Source organism: Oncorhynchus mykiss, chromosome 13 (assembly GCF_057628025.1).
Source record: "Oncorhynchus mykiss isolate SJ-2025 chromosome 13, ASM5762802v1, whole genome shotgun sequence".
In the NCBI taxonomy this organism is placed as follows: Eukaryota; Metazoa; Chordata; class Actinopteri; order Salmoniformes; family Salmonidae; genus Oncorhynchus; species Oncorhynchus mykiss.
Genome location: NC_143034.1, coordinates 26,822,467 through 26,830,000, shown reverse-complemented (window position 1 = coordinate 26,830,000; position 7,534 = coordinate 26,822,467).

Genomic DNA, 7,534 nt, shown 5'->3' with positions numbered 1-7,534 from the left:
ATTGCAAAGCATCGAATCCTCTGCTCCATTTGGGACGATCTCAATCGACTACCTTCATCTTAAATAAGAATTTGTTCTTAACTGACTTGCCTAGTTAAATAAAGGTTAAATTAAAACATTTAAATATCTGGGGAGAAGCAGTTGTGGTATTGAATACATTGTGGTTTTGGTAGACCACTTCACAAAGTTTGCCCAGACTTACGCTACACCGAACAAGTCCAGCAAGACTGCAGCACATCAGGGGAGGGAGTTTGAGAATGAACTGTTCAGAAAGTTGCAAAGCTACAGTGGGATACAACGCTCAAGAACGACCCCATACCTTCCACAATCAAATCCAGCAGAAATGCTTCAATAGAACCTTGTTAGATATGCTGAGTAAACTGGAAGAAACACTGAAACCGAACTGAAAGGATTACCTCAACAACACCCTTTTTCTTTCTCTTTGGACTAAGAAAGAAGAGTAATGAACAGTCTAGTCTGTGGTTCAACCATTCGATGGAATTGGACAACAAAGAGTCTTACACAGAAATCTTCTGTTACCCTGTCCTTACCTCATCGATGGACAAAACACACAGCGAAACACAGCAAACCTGAAAGAGAAAAACACAAAACATCATTTAAATTGTTCTTAGAACAGTAGGGAGGCAGTACTTTAGTTGGTACTTTAGTCTTTAGTTAAGTATTTTTCAGTTGGACCATGTTTCAGACTTGGAGAACTGAATGGCTTGGAGAACACTAATGGCAAAGGAATGGTAATGGTTCCTTGGGTTATTGAGTCATGAGAGAGAGAGAGAGAGAGAGAGAGAGAGAGAGAGAGAGAGAGAGAGAGAGAGAGAGAGAGAGAGAGAGAGAGAGAGAGAGAGAGAGAGAGAGAGAGAGAGAGAGAGAGAGAGAGAGAGAGAGAGAGAGAGAGAGAGAGAGAGAGAGAGAGAGAGAGAGAGAGAGAGAGAGAGAGAGAGAGAGAGAGAGAGAGAGAGAGAGAGAGAGAGAGAGAGAGAGAGAGAGAGAGAGAGAGAGAAGGATGGGGATTTGGTGGCCTTAACGGATGGCATTTGTCAATGAGTGCTGGGGCTTGAGCGTAGTGACGCAGGGAGGAGGACGGAAGAACAAACAGCGAGAAAATATCTGTTCCTGGGAGACCATGGTGAGTCATCCACCCATCTGCGTCATCTGAATGGAAGAGAGAGAGAGTGAGAGAGAGAGAGAGAGAGAGACAGAGAGAGACAGAGACTTAAACAACAGTAGGCAGGTAAGTACACAGTTGATAGCCTACAATGTATGAAATGACCTATGATCAAAGGGACATCTGCGTTTAATACATGTGTTGCTTTCCGGCTCCTGTGAACTAGTACAACATGGTCTGTCCTGAACACCTGCCAATTAGTATTCATTAGACAGTCGTAGATGGACAAGACACAGACACCCGTGCTTAGGGAGGTGTGTAAGTGACTGAGCAACTGACTGACTGACGCCTGCAGGTGTGTAAGTGACTGACTGCAACAGCTTCAGGTTTCATTCAGGTTTCATTCAGTTTCATTCAGGTTTCGACCAAACTCCGGTAAATCTACATTTGTTGCAAAACACTAATGACACTGTAGACCTGTGCGTCACTTATTATAGGAAACAATAGTAGCCTACCAAGTCTAGCAACCGTCCCATTCCTTACATGCAAACATCCTCCCAGAACTTCATCTCTGCATATCATACTCGCTGAGTCTCAAGCTGTTTCTCTCTACATTTCTAAAGTTACTCTGACCTCTACTGACAGTAAAGTGTAAAGTCATGTCAGTTCTCAGGTTATTTCCAACATTTACAGAACTCTGTATGTTTTAGCTTTTTTCCCGCTAGAGGGTGGCAAACATTCATTCATTCACTGCATGCCTTGGGCTGGTAACATATGCTCAACAAAAATATAAATGCAACATGTAAAGTGTTGGCCACATGTTTTATGAGATGAAATAAAAGATCCCAGAAATGTTCCTTATGCACAAAAAGCTTATTTCTCTCAAATTCTGTGAATAAATTTGTTTACATCGCTGTTAGTGAGTATTTCTCCTTTGACAAGATAATCCATCCACCTGACAGGTGTGTCATATGAAGAAGCTGATTAAACAGCATGATCATCACACAGGTGCACCTTGTGCTGGAGACAATAAACGACCACTCTAAAATATACAGTTTTGTCACACAAAACAATGCCACAGACGTCTCAAGTTTTGGCATGCTGACTGCAGGAATGTCCACCAGAGCTGTTGCCAGGGAATTGAAATTGAATTTCTCTACCATAAACTGCCTCCAACGTCGTTTTAGAGAATTTGGCAGTACGTCCAACCGGCCTTACAACCTCCGATTACGCGTAACCATGCCAGCCAAGGACCTCCACATCTGGATTCTTCACCTGCGGGATCATTTGAGGAGTATTTCTGTCTGTAATAAAGCCTTTTTGTGGGGGAAAATGTATTCATATTGGCTGGGCCTTGCTCCCCAGTGGGTGGGCCTGGCTCCCAAGTGGGTGGGCCTGGCTCCCAAGTGGGTGGGCCTGGCTCCCAAGTGGGTGGGCCTATGCCCTCCCCGGCCCACCTATTGTTAAATCATGTGAAATTCATAGATTAGGGCCTACTTGATTTATTTCAACTGACTGATTTCCAGTAGTGGGTAGGTTATTTTCTAAATGTGATCCATTAAAGTTACTAGTTACCTGTCCAAAATTGTAATCAGTAATGTAACTTTTGGATAACCCAAACTCAGTAACGTAATCTGATTACATTCAGCTACTTTTAGATTACTTTCCCCATAAGAGGCATTAGAAGAAGACACACATGTATGATACCAATTGAACAACATCTATTGCAGGATAAATCAATGTTAAAGTTTACATAGCTGGCCATATATGGATGTTAAATGTTACTTTATAGGTTGGTTATGTAGGCTTCTTCTAACTCATCGCTTTCTACTACATATAATAATATGGTTAAATTGTATCTTTACATTTAAAACCAAAGTCAATCAGAATTCCAGTGATTCCAATTAATGTTATGCTCCTTGATCTTCAAGAATAGGACTTGGAAATATGGAAGTATAGATTAGCCAAATTGTTTTACCTGAGCACGACCCAAAAACTAAGGATTTATTAGCCAGCCCTAATCTGTTGTTTATGATTTTGGTGTCATGGAGAACTGATTGGGTTCATTGATTGAAGTTGAAAAATAAATGCTGCCCTCATCCAATGGCATGATTTGAGCACTACTGACAAGTGCTATTTACATGTGAAAAATGAATTCCATATGCTGAATTTGCTATAGGCCTATTCTTTACCTTTTTTTTTGGTGACACTTTGATATATTGATAATATGCAGCTGTTTAAAGGGAAAATACACAGATGAAACAATAACAAAAAGTTCGCCCCGCCTCTGTTTTGGTAAAAAACTGAGGGATGGGCCTGGAAAAATGTAACCACTCTCAGATTAATAGACAAAACTATGGATGCAAGGACTGACCATCCATGATATAAAATGATTGTTTTAACCATGTTATGAGGCTATACAGTGCTTGTAATACAAGCTTATATTTTGGGGGTGACAGTTGAACTAAGCTCATGAGGCATTTATAAATTATATTCTTTAAGAATCAATATATATATATATATATATATATATATACAGTACCAGTCAAAAGTTTGGACAAACGTACAGTGGCAATAAAAAGTATGGGAACCCTTTGGAAATTCCTGGATTTCGGCATAAATTGGATTTCGACGCTGGGCCAATTGTGCACCGCCCCATGGGTCTCCCGGTCGCGGCTGGCTGCCGACAGAGCCTGGACTCGAACCCAGAATCTCTAGTGGCACAGCTAGAACTGCGATGCAGTCCCTTAGACCACTGCGCAACTCTGGAGGCCGTGTGAACTGCTCCCTTGAGGTCATGCCACAGCATCTCAATCGGGTTGAGGTCAGGACTCTGACTGGGCCACTCTAGAAGGCGTATTTTCTTCTGTTGAAGCCATTCTGTTGTTGATTTACTTCTGTGTTTTGGGTCGTTGTCCTGTTGCATTACCCAACTTCTGTTGAGCTACAATTGGAGGACAGACAGCCTAACATTCTCCTGCAAAATGTCTTGATAAACTTGGGAATTCATTTTTCCTTCGATGATAGCACAGAATATTTTGCCAGTAGTGCTGTGGAACATCCAGGTGCACTTCTGCAAACTTCAGACGTGCAGCAATGTTTTTTTTTGGACAGCAGTGGCTTCTTCCACGGTGTCCTCCCATGAACACCATTCTTGTTTAGTGTTTTACGTATCGTAGACTCGTCAACAGAGATGTTAGCATGTTCCAGAGATTTCTGTAAGTCTTTAGCTGACACTCTAGGATTTTACTTAACCTTATTGAGCATTCTGCGCTGTGCTCTTGCAGTCATCTTTGCAAGACGGCCACTTCTAGGGAGAGTGGCTACAGTGCTAAACTTTCTCCATTTATAGACAATATGTCTTACCGTGGACTGATGAACATCAAGGCTTTTAGAGATACTTTTGTAACCCTTTCCAGCTTTATGCAAGTCAACAAGTCTTCTGAGATCTCTTTTGTTCGAGGCATGGTTCACATCAGGCAATGCTTCTTGTGAATAGCGAATTCAAATTTTGTGAGTGTTTTTTATATGGCCAGGCAGCGCTAACCAACATCTCCAATCTCTTCTCATTGATTTGACTCCAGGTTAGCTGACTCCTGACCCCAATTAGCTTTTGGAGAAGTTATTAGCCTAGGGGTACTTTTTCCAACCTACACTGTGAATGTTTAAATTATGTATTCAATATAGACAAGACAAATATAATAATTTGTGTGTTATTAGTTCAAGCACACTATGTTTGTCTATTGTTGTGACTTAGATGAAGATCAGATCAAATTTTATGACCAATTTATGCAGAAATCCAGGTAACTCCAAAGGGTTCACATACATACTTGCCACTGTACTCATTCAAGGGGTTTCTACAGTGTAGAATAATAGTGAAATAATGAAATAACACATATGGAATCATGTAGTAACCAAAATAAGTGTTAAATAAGTGTTAAACAAATCCAAATACATTTTATATTTGAGATTCTTCAAAGTTGCCACCCTTTGCCTTGTTGACAGCTTTGTACATTCTTGGCATTCTCTCAACCAGCTTCATGAGGAATGCGTTTCCAACAGTCTTGATGGAGTTCCCACATATGCTGAGCACTGGCTGCTTTTGTCACGGCCGTCCTCCTCTTCATCTGAAGAGGAGAGGCGAGATGGATCTGAGGACCAATACGCGGCGTGGTAAGTGTCCATGGTCAATCTTTAATAAAGAAAGTAGTGAACACTGAACACTATACAAAACCACGCCGCGTATTGGTCCTCAGATCCATCTCGCTTCTCCTCTTCAGATGAAGAGGAGGACGGCCGTGACAGAATCACCCACCAACCAAGGACCAAGCGGCGTGGTAAACAGAGGCAGCAGCAACAGCAGCAGCAGGAGAAGCGACTGGTGCAGCAGGAGCAACAGCAGCAGCAGCAAAAGCAGCAGCAGGAGGAGCAACAGCAGCAGCAGCAAAAGCAGCAGTGGGAGAGGCTGCACTACTTGGAGAGATGGACTTGGGAGGAGATTCTAGACGGGAAAGGACCCTAGGCAGAGCCAGGAGAATATTGCCGCCCCAAGGCCGAGCTGGAGGCAGCAAAAGCAGAGAGGCGGCATTATGAGGAACTAGCACGGCAGAGCGGATGGAAGCCCGAGAGTCAGCCCCAAAAATGTATTGGGGGGGGGGGGTTAACAGGGAGTATGGCTACGCCAGGTAGGAGACCTGAGCCAACTTCCTGTGGTTACCGGGGGGCTAGAGAGACCGGGCAGGCACCGTGCTATGCGGTGGAGCGCACGGTGTCCCCAGTGCGGGTGCACAGCCCGGTGCGGTACATTCCAGCTCCGCGTATCGGCCGGGCTAGAGTGGGCATCGAGCCAAGTGCCATGAAGCCGGCTCTACGCATCTGGTCTCCAGTGCGTCTCCTTGGGCCGGCTTACATGGTACCAGCCTTGCGCACGGTGTCCCCGGTTCGCCTGCATAGCCCAGTGCGGGCTATTCCACCTCGCCGCACTGGCAGGGCGACCGGGACCATTCAACCGGGTAAGGTTGGGCAGGCTCGGTGCTCAAGAGCTCCAGTGCGCCTGCACGGCCCGGTCTATCCGTCACCACCTCCACGCACCAGCCCTCCGGTGGCAGCCCCCCGTACCAGGCTGTCTCTCCGGCCCATCCTTACAGGGGCTTCCTCCTCTCCAGCGCTGCCGGAGTCTCCCGCCTGTTCGGCGCTACGAGAGCTACTCAGTCCGGCGCTTCCAGAGCCTTCCTCCTCTCCAGCGCCGCTAGTGCCGCTCGTCAGCCCAGCGCCGCCAGTGCCGCCCGTCTGCCCAGCGCCGCCAGTGCTGCCCGTCTGCCAGGAGCCGCCAGTGCCGCCCGTCAGCCAGGGGCCGCCAGTGCCGCCAGTCAGCCAGGGGCCGCCAGTGCCGCCAGTCAGCCAGGGGCCGCCAGTGCCGCCCGTCTGCCAGGAGCCGCCAGTGCTGCCCGTCTGCCAGGAGCCGCAGTGCCGCCCATCTGCCAGGAGCCGCCAGTGCCGCCCGTCAGCCAGGGGCCGCCAGTGCCGCCAGTCAGCCAGGGGCCGCCAGTGCCGCCAGTCAGCCAGTGGCCGCCAGTGCCGCCAGTCAACCAGGGGCCGCCAGTGCCGCCAGTCAGCCAGGGGCCGCCAGTGCCGCCAGTCAGCCAGGGGCCGCCAGTGCCGCCAGTCAGCCAGGGGCCGCCAGGGGCCGCCAGTGCCGCCAGTCAGCCAGGGGCCGCCAGTGCCGCCAGTCAGCCAGGGGCCGCCAGTGCCGCCAGTCAGCCAGGGGCCGCCAGTGCCGCCAGTCAGCCAGGGGCCGCCAGTAAGCCAGGGGCCGCCAGTGCCGCCAGTCAGCCAGGGGCCGCCAGTGCCGCCAGTCAACCAGGGGCCGCCAGTGTCGCCAGTCAGCCAGGGGCCACCAGTAAGCCAGGGGCCGTCAGTGCCGCCAGTCAGCCAGGGGCCGCCAGTAAGCCAGGGGCCGCCAGTGCCGCCAGTCAGCCAGGGGCCGCCCGAGCAGCTGCCCCCCTGTCCAGAGCAGCTGCCGCCCCTCTGTCCCGAGCTGCTATCGCCCCTCTGTCCCAAGCTGCTGCCGCCCCTCTGTCCCGAGCAGCTGCCCCTCTGTCCCGAGCAGTTGTCCCTCTGTCCCGAGCAGCTGTTTCACCTCTGTCCCGAGCTGCCCCTCTGTCCCAAGCAGCCCCTCTGTCCAGTGGGGTCATTGAGAGGGGTGGCCATGGTGAGAAAGCCACGGAGGCGGACAATAAGGCGGACTAAGACAATGATGAAGTGGAGTCCGCGTCCCGCCACCGCGGACAGACGCCCACTCAGACCCTCCCCTATAGGTCAAGGTTTTGCGGCCGGAGTCCGCACTTTTGGGGGGGGGGGGGGGGTACTGTCACGTTCTGACCTTGATGTTCCGTTGTTTTGTATTTATTT